The sequence below is a fragment of the Pleurodeles waltl genome, chromosome 5 (genome assembly GCF_031143425.1).
Source record: "Pleurodeles waltl isolate 20211129_DDA chromosome 5, aPleWal1.hap1.20221129, whole genome shotgun sequence".
NCBI lineage: Eukaryota > Metazoa > Chordata > Amphibia > Caudata > Salamandridae > Pleurodeles > Pleurodeles waltl.
Genome location: NC_090444.1, coordinates 895,611,005 through 895,630,898, shown reverse-complemented (window position 1 = coordinate 895,630,898; position 19,894 = coordinate 895,611,005). Strand labels below are relative to the sequence as shown.

The 19,894-nt window shown below is 46.6% G+C and overlaps 1 long non-coding RNA gene across 1 annotated transcript in view; it reads left to right on the top strand.

Moving 5' to 3' along the window:
- The first annotated feature begins 1,629 nt into the window (after positions 1-1,629).
- Positions 1,630-19,894, top strand: part of LOC138297333 (uncharacterized) — a 35,344-nt gene continuing 17,079 nt past the window's right edge. The window contains exon 1 of the long non-coding RNA XR_011204033.1: positions 1,630-1,987. This is a non-coding gene — a long non-coding RNA (uncharacterized lncRNA). The remainder of the gene's footprint in view (positions 1,988-19,894) is intronic.

Genomic DNA, 19,894 nt, shown 5'->3' with positions numbered 1-19,894 from the left:
GTTCTCTGCACCATCAGTTAAGATTCTGAAGATTTTTCTCCTTTGGGTTTTTCCTCCGTTTTGTAGCTTTTTAAGGAGGAAAGTGGCACCTTTCAAATATACTGTTCCATGCAGGGTGGAATGGTGGCAACTGGGAGGAGTCACCCTTATTTCGGGAAATCTAGAAGGAGAATCAACAGACCATACAAACTTCTAGCCCTTGACAGGGGGTATGGGTGCGGGGGAAGTAGCCAATATCCCTCTTCAGTGGGCATGACATATCTGAATCCACTCAGGCCTCTTCATTGAATGAAGCACTCATTGACCCTGCCATTGTCAGTTCCACATCCCCACTGGTTTTCAAATGCCAGTGATTAGTACTGTGCATAGGCTTCCACTCAGGGATTAATGGTTGTTTTAGTTAGTTATGGAGGAGACCTTCAAGACTCCTCTCTTTGGTTACCGACTGTAGCTCCACTTGTTGTGAGGGAACCAGTGCAACCAGATCGCCACTTTCAGTCTCTGATGTAGGTAGTCTGGTCAGCTTGCATAATCCCTTTTATTATTAGGTTCTGCTCAGACTAGGTTGGTATTGTTAGTCGGTAAGCAATATGAGGTTACTGCTCAATGGCCCCTGCATGCTGTGACAAATATTTACCACTAAGAGATGACTGTAAGGGTAAATCTATTGCATCTGTTGTGTGAACTCCAGTTGGCAGTGTGTATATTTCAACACCCCTCTGAATCTCACACTACTCTCAATGTCCTCCTATCTAGGCCACCCTGCAAACCAACACTCTGCCAACCACACACAACAAATGAAGCAACCTCTTATTTCATCCAGTGGATGCACTTCAAGGCCTCCTTAGGGGTATGAGGTGAGAAATAAATGTAACTCTACAATACAACGAACACATTTTGTTCCAAACTGATTTGTGACTTGCCAGCTGACCACCCGAAACCATTACTATCTATACATTTTGAGAGGACCTACTTGTTATCTTAGCAGACTTGCCAACTCAGACTGTGACGCCATATGTCACATAATATAGGTACTATTCACACGACCCAGTGAAGAGCTGACATCACACGTTGAACACAAGGTTAGCCAGAAATGCCTACATTGAATAGGTTTCTAGTTTGGGTGGATGTTTTTCGTGTTCAAAGGCTTTTACAGGATTTGCTAACTCCCCGAGACATGGAAGGCAGTGTCAGATGCTTTTGTGTTTTTGGGGTGACTAGGAGCGACTGCTCAGGCTGTGCCAGGCACATAGTCGCTCAATCTCTCCACTGCCCCATGCCTCAAAGGCCTCTCCATGAATGTTCAGGCAGAGAGGGTCTCAAAACCACAGCCCCTTCAGCAGGGCTTCACCCTTTCCTCTATTGCTAGCCTCAGACAATACATTTTTTTCAAAATTGACAGGTCTGACTGAGGCAGACTGACAAATTTGACAGCACAAGCTTAGGGTAAAGCGCCCCCCAACATGGGGGAGCGCAGCCCATTAGGGAACAGGGCCTCCGAGGCCCGACGCTCCCCTACGCACTGGTGGTGCAAGGGGCTTGCCAATGACTTCCGCCCTCACGCCTCATGAGGCGTGGGAGCAGAAGACCAATAGAGGAATCGTAGCGGCTGCGTTGGACGCTAGCCGGTTCCAGCCGCCGCATGCCGGTGGGGGGCTATTCAAGAGCCCCCCCCCAATAAGGCTCGTCCTTCTTATTTTGGACGCTGCAGCTGGGGCTTGCGGGGGCCCGCAGTTGGGTCGATCGACTGCTTTGGGTCCTCCTTCATCGGCGTACAGAACCACTCGACCCCTGCTTCGTCGGAGCCTGGAGAAGGAGAGGAGTCGGACGCAGCGGCTGGAGCTTGCGGGGGCAGTTGTTTTCCAACTGCTTGCGTGCGTTTTTTCCGGATTTGTCAGTGCTGCGGTTGGACCTGGTTGCTGGTCGTAGGACAGTCCCCGGAGGAGTCGATGTACGAGAATTGTGTTCGGTCATCGGAGAACAGCGCGTAAGTAGAGGTTGGGTTGATGGTCGTTGTGTTTTGTCACAGAGGTTTTTGCACACGTTACTACTTCTTCACAGGTCTCCTCTGCGGGGGCTCCAGCAAATTCCCCCTTCCTCCTCGCCTCAAGTGGAGTCTCTTCATGCTTGTGAGCAAGGGCTAAAAAACCATCCCATTGCCTCTATAAGAGTTTATTTAAAGTTTGCGCGCTGTACCCATAATTGAATCGTGTGTTTGTTTTAAATACCTTGCGCTCTAAGGGTGGTGCGCATCACTGCCGTTATATCTGTTTAGAGCGCTACTGCTCATAATTGAATGGTGTACTGGATTCAAATGCCTTGTGTTTCAAAGGATTTAGCACACATAACTGTTTAAAGTGTTTTTCTCCCCCTTTATTGAATCGCGTGGGTATTTATAATTGCCACTTGTGGCGTTTCTTTAAATTGGGCTATATCTTAACATGATTCCCTAGCATTCACCGGCAGGCATTTTTAAACTATTGTTATAATTTGTGTCACCGTGCGATTGCGCTTCATGTGTTGGTTTCAATTATTAAACATTTGTTCAATGCTGTTGTCATAACTTTTGTCATTTTGGGATACCGTTTTTGGTTCCCTTGTTTTATTTGCCTTTTTTCAGCCCACAATTTTCCTTGGCCTCTGCTTGCATTCCAGTGACCTAACAAGTGTTGTTATTGCAGTTACAGCAGTAGGTCATAGTTGTGTCTTCCAGTAGCCTGGTTGGTGGCTTGGTGGCCTGAGCTGGCAAGGGGCCTGTAAGTGGGATCTAAATTGGTCTAGTTTACTGTCCAACTAAATGGTAGGACTGATTGTGTTTTTATGGCGTTTTGAGTAACTGTGTAATGTTGTTGTTTTGTTTACAGGGACATCTTTAACGCCTTTGTATACATTGTGCTGAATTTTTTAAAAAAATTGCTGCGCTGCAGGGTAGCCGCTGTTACTTCATTACATCATGCCACCTAACAAGGCAAGCGCAGGGAAGAGAAAAGGGAGAGACCCAGAGTTATCCAGAGTTATCCCAGTTATTGAAGATGGTTCTGGAAAAGTTAGGCAATGATGATACTGACAGTAGTGATGTAGCATCAGATAACAAAGATAATGGGGCTGATAGCAGTCGTCCTAGACGGTCCCATGTAGCCCCTCGCGCAGCGTTTCCTCCGGTGAAGCGCAGGAATAAAGGGAAGGCACCTGCTTCCGCCCCTCCTAAGCAGTCTTCTACCTTAGTTGTTAGTCTCCCGGAACAGGTCGTGGTGCCTGAGATACCAGTTCCCGCTGTAAGCGCGCTGCCTGAGCTTCAGGGGGTGAGCAAGGGAGCGACCATGTCAACAGGGCTAGGTATGGCCGAAGTTTTAGCTAATATACGCAAATCATTGGCTTCCTTGGCACCCGCAACGGGGCCAGGGGTCCCACCAACCCCCTTGCCGGGGGTTCCAACGCCAGAAGCGCTAACCATGGCACCCCCTACACCTCAGGTACCCACGCAGCAGGCACAGGTCCAAGATCCAACCAGGCAAGCCTTACTGGAAGTGTCTAGACTACTAGTAAATATTAATGGCCCACCTAGTAACCCCCGCCTACAACTCTTTGGAATTCAAACGACTCTTTGCAAAATTTATTAATGGAACTGAAGCGCCGGGTAGATGCGTTTGCGGCAGCACATAGCTCAATCCCACCGCAGACGGCATCAAGAAACCTGAGTGTCACCCCGACACCAAGAGCTGTGAATACTGCAAGCCCTTTAGTTACAAATGGGTTGACCGATAATGGCAAGGGTCCAGGCAAGGATAATTCGGCAAAGGAGGGGACAACCGATGCATACTGTCAAGACTAGGTAAGCTGGCAGCACACGTTAGTGCAGAAGTAAAAGATAAGATTTGGAAGGGGGAATGTGTCGACATATTTTAATTAATCAGGGCAAAAAGAAGGGATGTAGATAATAAAGATAAAGAAGTTAAGACATCTTCCTCTGGGGACAAGAAACCCAAGGTGGAGGAGAATATTACGAACTGGTTGTTTGGTTTCAATGTATTCATGTCAGTGATGTTAGAAAAGAAACCGGATTTGGGTATTTCGATGATTTACTATGCAAACAAGATACTGAAGGCACAGCACACTTATGGGGGGGTCTGCCTGGTTGGAATATGATAGGGATTTTCGCTGGGCTAAAGTGGAAGATCCATCTATTGGTTGGGATCAAACAGAGGTGAACTTCTGATTAGAATGTGTTAATAACAAAGCACCAGGGAGGCAGCCCTTTCGGGCACAATACTCAGGCGAGAAGAAAGGATGTTGTTGGGCGTTCAATAGAAAGATATGTTCGCGCCCCGCAGGGTCCTGCAAGTTCAGACACAACTGTTCCTTTTGTGGACACCCCTCTCACTCAGAGTTTAAATGCATCAAAAAAACCAAGGAAAAAGGAAGAGATGCGAACAAGCCCTCTAACTGATTCTCCTCTGCTGTCCCCTATTAAGTTTGACACTCTGCTCCCATGGTTGCAGGCTTATCCTGCGACTGGGTCCACAGAGGTACTCGCACATGGTTTTTCCTCTGGTTTTAGAATCCCAGCCCTCAATGTCTCTCCAGTGAATCATTGTAAAAATGTAATCTCCGCATTACGGAACCCGACAGTGGTGGCCAAGAAGTTAGCAAAAGAATGCGCTCTGGGCAGGTTAGCAGGCCCCTTCCTCTGCCCGCCTTTGAAAGGCTTTGTTTGTTCCCCATTGGGGGTGGTTCCTAAGAGGGAGCCGGGTCAGTTCAGGTTGATTCATAATTTGTCTGCCCCTCGGGGAGCATTGGTAAATGAAGCCATCGATCCCCAGCTGTGCTCGGTCCGTTATGCGTCAGTCGACTAAGCCTTAGAAAAAGTGAGCGCCTTACACCATGGGGCTTTGTTGGCAAAAACCGACATTGAGTCAGCCTTCAGACTTCTCCCAGTCCACCCGAGGATTACCACCTACTGGGTTTCCAATTCCAGTGTGGGTATTTTTATGATAAATGCATGCCCATGGGTTGTAGTGTATAGTGCAGCTATTTTGAGCAGTTCTGCACCTTCCTACAGTGGACCTTTTCAATTCGCACCGGACACCACAACGTCATTCATTACTTGGATGATTTCTTAGTATTGGGTCCGCCTAGGTCAGAGAAATGCGGGTGGGCGCTCCGGGCCTTGATCACGATGTTTGAAGACTTTGGGGTCCCTTTGGCTCCAGATAAGACAGCAGGGCCCTCTACTTGCATTACCTTCCTGGGGATTGAGATTGATACAGTGGCAGGTGAGTGTTGCCTGCCTAAGGATAAGCTACAGGTATTCAAGGAGTCCATACAAACGTTATCAGAGAAAAAAGTCACCCTTCACCAACTTCAGGTGCTGGTGGGTCAGCTGAATTTTGCTCTGAGGATCATTCCCATGGCCCGCCTCTTTTCTAGGTCCATCGCTAGGTCAATGGCTGGGTTGACTGAGAAGCACCATCACACTCGGTTGTCACTGGAGGTTAGGGAGGATTTAAAGTTGTGGGAGGTTTTCTTGCAAGACTTTAATGGGGCGGTAATTTGGCCTCATCCGGCGGTTTCCAGCCCTACTGTGGGGCTTTATACTGATGCAGCCGGTAGCATGGGTTTTGGCGCAATCTTGGGGCCTCTGTGGTGCAGGGCGGATTGGCCATCAGAATGGGTCAGTTTGGGCTGGACAAAGAATATAGCCTTTTTGGAGCTCTTCCCTATTGTTGTTGCAGTCATTATCTGGGCGGAGGAATTTAAGAATAGATTTGTAATCTTTTGGTCTGACAACATGGCTGTAGTAGAAGCCATTAGTCGTCAAAGGGCTACATGCCCACTGGTTCTCCGCCTACTAAAACGTTTAATATTAACATGTTTACAATACATTACATCCCGGGCTAAACATGTACCAGGGATTTATGACAATGCTGCTGACACCTTATCTCGCTCATTGATGCAGGACTTTCTGCGGTATCACCCTCAGGCAAAGGAGAAGATGACGGAGTTACCAGAATCTCTGTGGAAGATTGGTGTCCCGTCCTCCCAGGCTTAGTAACAACATCTTTAGCGGCGCGTACTAGAAGGACTTATGAGAACAATTTTTACCAGTACAGGCGGTTCTTGCAGGTGCAACAAATTTCAGAATTGTTCTCTGAGTCAGCGATATGCGCTTTCATGCAGCATTTGAAAGACAGGGGACGTCCAGTTTCTTGTACAAAGCTTGCCTGTCTGCAATACGCTTTTTCGCTAGAATCAGGAACATGGAGACACCTCTGAATACTTTTATTATAAAACGGGCTCTAGCGGGATGGGCCAAGGCTGTCCAGGTTAGGTCAGACTCTAGGCGCCCAGTAACAGCCTCCCTCCTAGAGTATCTTCTGCGCACCCTCCCAACAGTTTGCTCCTTGCAGGCTGAGTCAGCACTATTTTCGGCAGTGTTTTTGATAGCCTTCTATGGGGCATTCTGCATCAGTGAATTGGTGGGCTCTTCCAGGGGCGATCATGCAGGTGGGTTGCAGTGGGGAGATGTGGTGGTCAGTGCAGAGTTATTATCAATGTCAATATCAATAGTCCTGCGCAAGTCAAAAACGGACCAGCTTAAAAGAGGAGTGCGCATTACACTTAGTGCTGCTATTGGATCCCCCCTCTGCCCTGTGAAACTGATGAGTGTGTACCTCTCGGTCCGTCCTCCATCAGGCTCTTCTGCTTTGTTCATCCACGCTAACGGGGAATGTCTTTCCCGCTACGAATTTTTAGAGTTCTTCTAGGTAGCATTGAGGGCGATGGGGATTGACCAACAAGGGTACTCCTCCCATTCCTTTTGAATCGGGGCAGCTACGCTGGCGGCTACCGCGGGCCTGCCAGTGTCCAAGGTAAAGGGTTTCGGTCGTCGGTCATCGGATTGCTATAGACGGTACATTAGGCCTGAACTGGTATAGTCGCAAAAACTGGTTTCTGAAGTGCGATATCCTCATGCTCTTTTCTTTTCATTTCAGTGCAATGTCACATCATGTAGTATGGGTCTTGGGACATTCGTTTGTTTGACGGGCGGCGTACAGGGTGCAACAGCTCCGTGAGCCGAATCCGGCGATTGTTCAAGGCGTGGCTTTTCATTGGTGCGGAGTTGGCGGAGTGGGAATCGCCCAACTGCAACAGTTGGTCACTTTAGCAAAACGATTTGAGGGGCTACAGTTCCCGGATCTCATCATTATTCACCTAGGAGGCAATGACTTGGTGCGAATGGGTCGCAAGGCACTGAGAGAAACAATATTCATGGAGATCACGAAATTGGCAAAATACTACCCAAACGCGGCAATTGCCTGGTCCCACATGGTGCCTCGATGGGGTGCAGGAATCAAATCAAGAACAATCAATGTTTCAGTACGCAGACTTAACGCGGGAATGGCTAAACTATGCCCTGGTCCAGGGCAGCTATGGAACATTCCTCACAAACTTTTAACGGGCCCTCACATGTTTCACAAGGACATGGTGCATCTGTCGGATGCTGGTACCGATCAGTTCATTCATGACATGTGGTTTTTTGCTCGCAGTCTTTTTGCGGGTGGGGAGGGCGAAGGACCTTTGGATCCCTGGTCGACCTCGTGGCGGAAATTGAGGTATTAAAGTGACCAGAAACAACAGTGGGGTCCCCAAGGTTGGGGCCCCAAGAGGACACCAGGGATAGGATCCTGAAGTTCTGAGCCAACATGCAGATGTACACACCAGATTAAGGGGTAAGGGAGCACAGATCGCTGGGGGGGCCATGGGGTTCCAGCTCTTGGCCACCCCGTTACACCCCGAGACTGATTGGTGTTTGGAGGGGGTGCGGAGCCATGAGCGTGAGGACAAGGAACGGTGTAGTCTGGGTAACCGCCCCTCCTAAGGATACAGGTGAGATATGGGTCACTTGTGTCGTCCAATGGTGGTTCAGGACAGGAAGGGATCCTGTCAGAAAAAGATTTATGGTCACTAATTTATGCTAAGAGAATACTAAAGTCGTGTTAATAAAAACTTCTTCCAACAAGTAAGATTGTCGGTCTGCATATAGCTGGTGGGGGGGAGTGTGGGCTGTCTGGAGGCGTCTGGATCGTAATATTTTTATTATTCCTACCATGGCTAGAACAGGCTAATGGGTGACCAGGGCTGGTCTGAAAATTCACTGTCTGAGCCTGTTTGCTCCTCATAGACCTGTTTTAGTTTCTTGTGAGCCAGTTTTGTTTTTTTACTTTTTATGTCTCTGATATTACTATAAACATCGCCTCTGCAGCAAGCACAAATACATTTGCTCCCACATTCTTTATAAAACACTACAAAGGTGTATTTTTACAAGGCGAATGGAGAACCCCAACTCACAATCCCCTGACAAGAACCACAGCCTCTCAGAACAACAGAGTACCAGTTAACAGGGCGACCTACACCCAACAGGCACAATCCCGGGCTAATACCCAAGACGAGAACACATTTACCAAGCTTCCCCCTGGCATAACTCTGTATATGCTTGTGTCACTCCCATGGGACCCAGTATCCCGGCTTCTCGATGCCCCCTAAAAATAACAAAGGAGTAAGATAGTTGAAGATGCCAGATTTCCCCTTTGGACTCCACTAGCTTACTCTGCTTTATTACACTTGCTTCTGATGTACTGCATGAGTTGATGAAAATCTGTATGATGGTGTATTGAGGATGATGTACTCACCAACACGCCTCAGCTCCTACAAGATCCGACCAAACCATAGTGCAACATGACATGACGAGTGACTTCTGATAAGGATCTGTATCTCCACTGTTTAAAAGTTTATATTTCTTTTCTTTTGGATTGTGGGTGACCTTTCTTTCGCGCACTTTTGTTATAGTTGGGAAATCAATAAAGAAATGCAAAAAAAAGATACGTCTTTACAAGTTTAAAATGTCCCCAATTTGCAAATGCTGTGCACTTTTTTAGCTATCTGATTTGCTAACGGGGACCACTTTTTATTTTTGGTGCCTGGGCCTATTTTCTCTCCCAGTGAGACCCTAGTTCTGACCCCAGAATGTAATTTCTCATAGCGTATCAATAAGCTAAAATATCACAGGAAGGTAATTTCTTCTGCTTCTGCTTAAATGTGTGGGGAATAATGCGGTGGGACCCTTTAAAGCCAGAGTGGTTTGGACCATCAAAACAATGCCAACGTACATAGGCGGTCATTCTGACCCTGGCGGTTGAAAACCGCCAGGGCAGAGTGCTGCGGAAGCACCGCCAACAGGCTGGCGGTGCTTCATGGGCAATTCTGACCGCGGCGGTAAAGCCGCGGTCAGAAAAGGGCAACCAGCGGTTTCCCGCCGGTTTACCCCTGCCCCAAAGAATCCTCCATGGCGGCGCTGCTCGCAGCACCGCCATGGGGATTCCGACCCCCTTCCCGCCATCCTGGTCCTGGTGGTAAAAACCGCCAGGAACAGGATGGCGGGAACGGGTGTTGTGGGGCCCCTGGGACCCCTGCACTGCCCATGCCTGTGGCATGGGCAGTGCAGGGACCCCCTAACAGGGCCCCATAATGATTTTCAGTGTCTGCCTAGCAGACACTGAAAATCGCGACGGGTCCCACTGCACCCGTCGCACACCAGCAACTCCGCCGGCTCCATTCGGAGCCGGCTTCATCATTGCTGGGGCTTTCCCGCTGGGCGGGCGGGCGGCCTTTTGGCGGTCGCCAGCCCGCCCAGCGGGAAAGTCAGAATGACCGCCGCGGTCATTTGATCATGGTGCGGTCTTCTGGCGGTCTCCGCCCGGTGGGCGCCGCCCGCCGCCCGCCGGGGTCGGAATGACCCCCATAGTGTTCGCTAAAAGGGAGTATTTCAAATCAAAATCTTCAGCCTCAATATGTATGTGTAAATCAGTTGCCCACCAATGTTAATTGTAATCAACCACACGTTGGTAAATAGATACAATTCATTGATCGATCGATGGATGATCGTCTTTTGGCAGTATTACCACCGCTGTTGGTCACCCAGCTGGAGTTTTTTCACGGGACATAGCGGGCCGAGGTTATTTTGGTGAATGCCCCTTGTGCTGGGGCCCGTCTTGAAGCTTCTAGGGTCTCGCCCTGGCAGCAGTGGTGCGGGTCAGTTATGGCCGTGTCTTGCGCAGGCAGTTTGAAGTGTTCACCGGGTCGCCCCTGGAATTGCGTGTTTTTGAAGAATGAGGCATACCGACAAAGGGCCTGTTGGCAACTTTAATTGTTCAACCTAGGTTTCAGAAACAACACTCTAGTGGAGAAAGCAACAAGCCAAGGAAGTTGACAAAAGATGAATTTATTCTCACTGCCAACAAACAGTACCACAGTGAACCCCCGCTCCGGATCAAGGCGTCGGTCAGAGTAACTTTCAGTCCTGGAACATTCACAGGGGTCAGTATATCACAATATATAACCACAACATTTTGTCTGCCACAAATAAGACAATAACCACACGCTCACGTGTGAATGCTAAACATACCCATGTTTTCATGCGGAGACGCGTGAACGCTAAACATAACACATTTCCCCTCTTAACACATGACCACATACAGTTGTGACCCCAAAACAAACATGCTAACTCCCAAACGAACAATACTAATTCAAAACCTATGGAAAGAAATGAAATAAAACCAATACATAACCAATACAACACTTTGGAGAACATAACGTTCTTCTGACATTTAAATACTTTGGTGGACATATCCTTCTTCTATACTCACCTGAAGGCAACGAAAGTTCACCCTCAACGTCCACCTGATGCCTTTCATTCTCAACAACCCTACTCTCATTGCTCATGTCACCTGCACCTAAGACCAATGGTGAAGGCTCCTCTATTTGCATTTGTCTAGCATGTTTGTGTACATTTTGCGCAACCAACCACAATCCCTGAGCTCGAGAATCTAGCTTGTCTTCATGTTTAACTAACAACTCATCATCATCCATCAACACCACACTTCTCTTGCTCCTCCATCTTCCATTTTCTACCAACACAGCATGTTTGGACACCTTGACGGTTTGTGTTTTAGGAAAGAATTAGGAGTTGCTCTTCTTGGTCCCCATAAGTCTTTTAACCTTGACAGCATCCCCCACCTGAAAATATACCTCTTTTACCTTCTTATCTTTGTCATATCTCACTTTGCCTTTCATCTGGCCGCTTTCCACCTTGTCGCGCAATTATTCTAAATCAGGTAACCTGTTAGAACACTTAGGTCCATATTTATACATTTTTAGCACCACAGTTGTGCCACTTTTTGACGCAAGAGCGGCTTATACTTACAAAATAAAATTGTATTTTGCAAGTTTGCACCGCTTTTGAGTAAAAAAATGATGCAAATCCGGCGCTAAAAAGTATAAATATGGGCCTTAGGCCCATATTTATACTTTTTGATGCAAAGCTGCGTTTGCGCAGTTTTGCATCAAAAAGTATAGCGCCGGCTTGCCCCATTACAGGATGCCAGCCATGCACCACATTTATGGAATGACGCAATCTGGCACAAAGGGTAGGCTAGCCTTAAAAAACAAAAAAATGGGAGAAGCTGTTTTGCTCCAAAAAAATGACATTAGGCTGGTTCAAGGCAATAAAATTGCCTCAAACCAGCCTAATGTCATTTTCTGATGCAAAGCCACCCGTACCACATGACTCCTGTCGTAGAAAGACAGGAGTCATGCCCACCACCCCAGTGGTAAGCACAGGGGATCAGGGTTCCCTGGGCATGGCCATTGCACCCTGTGCCATGCAGGGGGCCCCAAGTTGCGCCCCAATGGCACTTTAATTAAAAAAAATTAAATACTTACCTATGCTTACCCTACTTACCTGGGATGGAGTCCCCCATCCTCCGGTGTCTGTCTGGTGTGGGTGTTCCTGGGACTTGAGGAGGGCACCTGTTGGCCCATTCCATGGTGTTTCACCATGGAAATGGGTCCACAGGTCCCCCAACACCTGATCTGATTCACGCGTTAAATAAGGGTGCAAAGCAAGCTTTGCACAATTATTGAGCTCTTCCTCCCACCCGTGCGTCATTTTAGCACACAGGGATAAATATGGGGCTGTGGGGATAGCACAATTTTTTAGATAGGAACGCCTACCTTGCATCTCATTGACGCAAGGTAGGTTCACACATCTAAAAAATGGTGCTAACTCCAATATTTTGACACTAGACATGACTAGCATCAAAATATAAATATGGAGTTAGTTTTGCACCGAATTTGCATTAAAAAAAAGACAATAATTCGGCACACATGGAGTATGAATATGCTCCTTAGTACCTTCCAAAACCCATCTGGGGTTTAACTTGCAAGATCCATATCTGCCTTTTAATAACACAAAAGGAAATACCCAAGTGAGAGAATATTGTGTATTGTGATAACTCCAAATTTTCTCTTGGATTGTATCTGAAACATCCACACCTGCCATAATACCAAATTGAATTGTTTCTTTGAACATTCTGTTCACTTTTGTTACTATGCCATTCCATTTTGGACTAATCAGAGCTACTGTTAGGTGTTTAACACCAAAAAACTGCAAAAACGAATGCATGATTTATGACTTAAACTAGACACCATTGTCCATTACAGGAGTTTGGGGTACTCCTTTCCTACAAAATATTTCCTTCAAAAACTGCACAACGGCTGCTCTAGATGATTCAGGTAGAAATTTGCACTCCACCCACTTTGAATAAGAATCTACTAATACCGAAGCGTATCTCATCCCTACCTGCAGATTATACATAAGACCAACAAAATCCATCCCTAACTTTTCCCATGGACCGCCGGGAAATTTTACAGCATGAAGAGGGGTGTAGCGCACACATACTGTTTTGTCTGCTTCATGACAAGTTACACATCTGCCTACCTACATTTCAATTTCAGCATCATGCCAGGCCACCAGTAAAACATACGTAGACACTTTTTAGTTCCTGTCATACCGAGATGTCTTTGATGGGCTTGAGCAATTAGTCTAGAGTCAACTCCAAAGGAGGAACTAACAGCTTTCCCTATAATATGGCATCATCCTCTAAGGTCAACTCATATTTTACTATGTAAAAAGAATGAAAACCATCACAGACTTTCCTTTATTCAGGCCAACCCATAATTATGAACTCTTTATTTTTCTTTTGAAACTCATCACACTCAAAGCATTCCTTCCAGTCACTCTTGCTGATGGTTCCTTCCAGTACATGTAAGACATCTACCATACCTAGCACACATTCTACCTCATCTTCATTCTGAACAGTCTGCCGAAACAAATGGACATCTAGATACAAAATCTGCACAGGAATTCTTCCCGCCCGGAATGTGTTTGATTGAAAAATTGAATTTGTGCACTCTAGATAACAATCTTACCAACCTCGAGCTCACCATATTATGTGCATTTTTAGACATCAAGTAAATGAAAGGTTTGTGTTCTGTAACCAGTACAAATCTTTCCCCGCACAAGAAGGTTTAAAAATGTTTGGTTGCCCGTACACATACTAAAGCCTCCCACTCTATCATACTGTATTTACGTTCAGTGGGGGGAAAGACACATTGAGGCAAAACCAACAGTAATTTCTTTGCCTTCCACTAATTGTGTGAGAACAGCTCCAAGCCCCACACCGCTAGCATCTACTGTCACTATGCTTGGTATGTCATCTCTGAAAGCTGGCAACACAGATGCCCCCACAATAAGATCTTTCAAATTCTTGAATGCTGATACTTTAGATTCCACCCAAACAAACTGTTCACCCTTCTGTAGCAAGTTTCTAAGGGGCTCTGTCTGGAGGGAAGAGTTGTCAATAAATTGTGAATAATATTCACAGAGTACTAGAAGCAACCTAACTTGATCCTTGTTCCCAGGTCTAGGACTGTTTAAAATGACCTTTACCAAATCTGCCTTAGGTTTAATGCCTGCCCCAGAAATGTGGTGTTCTAGATAATCTAAGCTTTTAACAAAAAACTTGCATTTTTCCTTTTTAACCATGAACCCATTATCCCCAAAAATACTCAGAACCTCATTCAACACATGCATATGCTCATCTTTGGGTTTTGAAAATACTAGAATATCATCTTGATAAGCAAGAACATTTTTACAGTTACCAAACAAATTGAACATTGTTTTTTGAAAAACATAGTATGCAGAGGCCAAGGCAAAAGGCATTCTTAAAAATCTGTAAGCTCCAAAAGGAGTGTTGAAAGCTATAAGAGAGTGTGATTCCTCTGCCAACTCCACTTGATGGTATGCCACTCTCAAATCTATGCACAAAAATATCTTGGCATCCCCTAGCTGTGCTAACATTTCCTGTATTTTAGGTTATGGGAAACAGTCAATTAGAATGTTCTTGTTGAGTGCCCTCAAATCAATACACAGTCTGATGTCCCCAGTTTTTTTTTGCAACAATTGGTGAGATCCATAGTGAGATGTCAATAGGTGCAATAACCTTCTCTGTGCACAATTTTCCCAAATGCTGCTGTAGATCCTTATGACCCTCATTGGGTACACCTTGTGGATGAAAGGTACAGCATCCTTTTTTAGTATCATTTTATGTTCATAGCCTTCCACTGTGCCCAAGTGATCCTCAAACGCATGTTTACTCAGTAAGGGGCATATTTATAAGCCCCTAGTGCCACCTTGCGCCATATTAGTGTAATTTGTTTAACACTAATGTGACCCAACAAGGCCAAAATCCTCATGCCATATTTACAAAGTGGCACAATGCATGCATTGCTCCACTTTGTAATCCTTTGTGCTACATTATGCCTGCACCAGGCATAATGGTTGCAAAGTGGCCGTTCCCCTATTAGTGGGGCCGAAAAAAAATAGCGCAAGGAAATCTAATAGATTTCCTTGCATCATGTTTAATGGCACTTTTAATGCCTGCTCAGAGCAGGCGTTAAAATGGGGCTTCCATTATTTATAGTGGGCCCCTATGTACTTTGCAGGAGTAGCACCAATATTTTTGCTCTACTCCTGCAGAGTACATCAATAGCATCAATAAAAATTAAACTATCGCCCCCTACCCTGTGCCATGGTGCACTGTATACTAGATACAGTGCACACATGGTGGCGGTAGGGGGACGCTAAGGGGTGCAAAAATAGTGGTGCTGCACTAGGTGCAGTGCCACCTTCCTTAAATATGCCCCTAAGTGTTGAAAAGCTCCTTTTGGTGTAGGTACATCCACAAGTGAAATGGGATACACCGTGCCTGGTCACAAAATCATACCAAATATGCCTTGGTCTTTCTAGCCTACAATTTTGTAACCTCTCTTCGTTACATACTCTTTTGTTGATATAGAGCTTATTTCATAATGTATAGTCTCATTAAAGTAACCCAGCATGTCTATGTCATGTCCACCAAATACAATTGTGTGAATGTCAGGTGGTGACAACTGAACCGAATTCCAATTCTTGTTATATAAATTACCAGTTATAAATGTGATCGGAGATCCTGAATCAACAATTGACCTGGATTTGAATGTCACCTATTGAAATCATTGTAGGAAAGTACAATCTTGCCTGGCATGTTACCCCCATTTTTACTGTATTTATGTTTGTTTTTGCCTATGTGTCACTGAGATCCTGCTAGCCAGGACCCCAGTGCTCATAAAGTATGCCCTGTATGTGTTCCCTGTGTGGTGCCTAACTGTATCACTGAGGCTCTGCTAACCAGAACCTCAGTGTTTATGCTCTCTCTGCTTTTAAAATTGTCACTGCAGGCTAGTGACTAATTTTACCAATTCTCATTGGCACACTGGAACACCCTTATAATTCCCTTGTATATGGTACCTAGGTATCCAGGGTATTGGGGTTCCAGGAGATCCCTATGGGCTGCAGCATTTCTTTTGCCACCCATAGGGAGCTCAGACAATTCTTACACAGGACTGCCACTGCAGCCTGAGTGAAAAAACGTCCACATTATTCCACAGCCATTTTACACTGCACTTAAGTAACTTATAAGTCACCTATATGTCCAACCCTCACTTGGTGAAGATTAGGTGCAAAGTTACTTAGTGTGTGGGCACCCTGGCACTAGCCAAGGTGCCCCCCCCATTGTTCAGGACAAATTCCCCGGACTTTGTGAGTGCGGGGACACCATTACACGTGTGCACAATGGTAACTCCGAACATGGCCATGTAACATGTCTAGGATCATGGAATTGTCACCCTAATACCATTCTGGTATTGGGGGGTCAATTCCATGCATCCCCGGGTCTCCAGCATAGAGCCCGGGTACTGCCAAACTAACTTTCCGAGGTCTCCTCTGCAGCTACCGCTGCTGCCAACCCATCAGACAGAATTCTGCCCCCCCTGGGGCCTGGGCAGCCTGGTCCCAGGAAGGCAGAACAAAGGATTTCCTCTGAGAGAGGGTGTTACACCCTCTCCCTTTGGAAATAGGTGTGAAGGGCCTGGGAGGAGTAGCCTCTCCTGGCCTCTGGAAATGCTTTGAAGGGCACAGATGGTGCCCTCCTTGCATAAGCCAGACTACACCAGTTCAAGGATCCCCCCAGCCCTGCTCTGGCGTGAAACTGGACAAAGGAAAGGGGAGTGACCACTGCTCTGACCAGCACCTCCCAGGGGAGGTGCCCAGAGCTCCTTCAGTGTGTCCCAGACCTCTGCCTTCTTGGATGCAGAGGTGTGAGGGCACAATGGAGAGCTCTGAGTGGCCAGTGCCAGCAGGTGACGTCAGAGACCCCTCCTGATAGGTGCTTACCTTTCTCTGTAGCCAATCCTCCCCTGTGGCTATTTAGGGTATCTCCTGTGAGTATCTCACCAGATAATGAATGCAAGAGCTCACCAGAGTTCCTCTGCACTTCCCTCTTCGACTTCTGCCAAGGATCGACCGCTGACTGCTCCAGGACGCCTGCATAACCGCAACAAAGTAGCAAGAAGACTACCAGCAACATTGTAGTGCCTCATCCTGCTGGCTTTCTCGACTGTTACCTGGTGGTGCATGCTCTGAGGGCTGTCTGCCTTCACTCTGCACTGGAAGCCAAGAAGAAATCTCCAGTGGTTCGACGGAATCTTCCCCCTGCCAACGCAGGCACCAAACTTCTGCATCACCGGCCCTCTGGGTCCACTCTCATCCTGACGAGCGTGGTCCCTGAAACACAGGAGCTGGGTCCAAGTGTCTTTGACAGTCCAGAGGCCCTTCTGTCCAAATTTGGTGGAGGTAAGTCCCTGCTTCCCGACGCCAGACAGTAATCCTGTGTACTGCTTTAACTGCAGCTGCTCGGGCTTCTGTGCACTTTTGCAAGACTTCCTTTGTGCACAGCCTAGCCCAGGTCCCCAGCACTCCATCCTGCACTGCCCAACTTGCTGAGTTGGACTCCAACATCATGGGACCCTCTTTTGTTGTTCTGAGTCGACCATCGTTCTCAGATCTTCTAAGTGCCTGTTCAGGTACTTCTGCGGGTGCTGCCTGCTTCAGCATGGGCTCTCTGTGTTGCTGAGTGCCCCCTCTGTCTCCTCCTCCAAGGGGCGACCTCCTGGTCCTTCCCGGGCACTGGCAGCACCCAAAACCTTTAACCATGACTCTTGCAGCTAGCAAGGCTTGTTTGTGGTCTTTCTGCATGGAAACAACTCTGCATCCTCCAGCACGCCATGGGACAAATCTTCTGACCAAAGGAGAAGCTCCTGGCACCTTCCGTTGTTGATTAATCTTTTGCTTCTTCTACCCAGAGGCAGCCCTTTTGCACCTTCATCTGGGGTTTAGTGGGCTCCTGACCCCTTGGACACTTGCATGACTCTTGGACTTGTTCCCCTTCCTTTACAGGTCCTCAGGTCCAGAAATCCATCTTCAGTGTTTTGCAGTCAGTTGTTGTTCTTGCAGAATCCCCTATCTCAACTTTACTGTCTTTCTGGGGTAGTAGGGTAACTTTACTCCTACTTTTCAGGGTCTTGGGGAGGGGTATCTTGGACACCCTTAGTGTTTTCTTACACTCCCAGCGACCCTCTACAGACTACACTAGGCCTTGGGTCCATTCGTGGTTCGCATTCCACTTTTGGAGTATATATTGTTTGTGTTGCCCCAAGGCCTATTTCTCCCTGTTGCATTCTATTGTGTTCTACATTGTTTGCACTACTTTTCTAACTATTACTTACCTGATTTTGGTTTGTGTGTATATTTTGTGTATATTACTTACCTCCTAAGGGAGTATAACCTCTGAGATACTTTTGGCATATTGTCACTAAAATAAAGTACCTTTCTTTTTAGTAACTCTGAGTATTGTGTAAGTGGTATAGTAGGAGCTTTGCATCTCTCCTAGTTCAGCCGAAGCTGCTCTGCTTTAGCTACCTCTATCAACCTAAGCTGCTAGAACACCTCTAATATACTAATAAGGGATAACTGACCTGGCACAAGGTGTAAATACCACAAGGTACCCACTATAAGCCAGGCCAATCTCCTACAATCATACATGAAAGATCACCTGTATTCTTCTTACAACATTTGTCCTCCGAGTTTTCTATGGACAAAACCTTTACTACTCTGGATGGTGCAAACGTTATTATTCGCATTACTATCCTGAAATTCCAACATGCCAACTTTCTGGGTACTCTTGCACACTTGTGCAAAATGTCCAGGCTTTTTGCATTTTGCACAAGTTTTTCCTACAGCTGGACAATTTTTTGCATTGGCCAAGCAAGTATTGTAGCCGGACCTGAAGCATGTGCCTTGTTTCTTGCTTTCTGAAGCCTTGAAAGTAACTGATTTAGGCTAGGTTACTATAGCATTAACTGACTCCGTCTCCAAATCATTCCTGGATTTTTTTAATTCCATTGATGCTAAAACTGATCTCTCAATACCTCTCGCAATTTCTAAAGTCTCATTAAGGCCGGGGTTCCTGCAGCATAGAAGTCTTTCGTGAGTTTTTTTATTGAAACAGTTTAGCATTATTTGACCCTTAAATAAGAGTCAAGGGGCCAGATGTATCAAAATATTTTGCATTCGCAAACGGTGCGAATCGCAAAATTTGCCCGTTTGCGAATGCAAAAACGTGGTCTGCGATGCATGAAAAATTGATTTTTACCAGATAGCACGGTTCCCCCACGTCCTAGGTGCCATAGATGGGACACATGTTGCAATCTGTCCACCGTCAGCCACAGAGTATGTGTACCGCAACCGTAAATACCAACATTCCATGAATATACAGGTGTTATGCAATGCCTCCTACATCATAACTGATCTCGTGGCCAGGTACCCAGGGAGCACACATGATTCATACATCTTTTGTCACAGCGGGATTCACGCAAGACTGCTAGCTGGGGAGTTTGGTGAAGGATATCTACTAGGTAATGTCCCTCTGTACACTGGCGCATTGATGGTGTGCTGATGTCAGATGGCTCAGTTACTCAAGATACCCTCTGTCCCTTCCAGGAGACAGTGCCTACGCAGTGCGCACCTACATGATGACGCCCTACCTAAATCCTGCAACACCAGCAGAACGGAGATACAATGCAGCACACAGGGCGACCTGAAACGTGGTGGAGCGCACCTTTGGCCTGCTGAAGAGTCGCTTCCGGTGCATCCACAAAAGGGGAGGGGCACTACAGTACAGCCCAGAGACAACATGTAGAATAGTGGCTACTTGTGAAATCTTGCACAATATAGCTACCACCAGGGGCATACCTGTGGAAATATCGGACCCAGGCTCTGATGAGGATGATGATCCCATACCACCCCTACAGTCTGCAGACAGGACCAGTGCAGCAAAGGGAAGGCAAAGGCGTGCTGACATCACACACAACCTTTTCAGATGTGAGTATGAAAACACAAATCCACTGACAAATGTACCTGTAGTGAGTACATTTATTACCTTAATGTCAGGTAATGTTAGTTCAACGAATACCAACAAAACTAATTGTGAAAAAAAAACAATAGCTTCACAGTAAAGCACTATTCCTTCATAGTGCCCTTATTCCAGACATACATACAGTC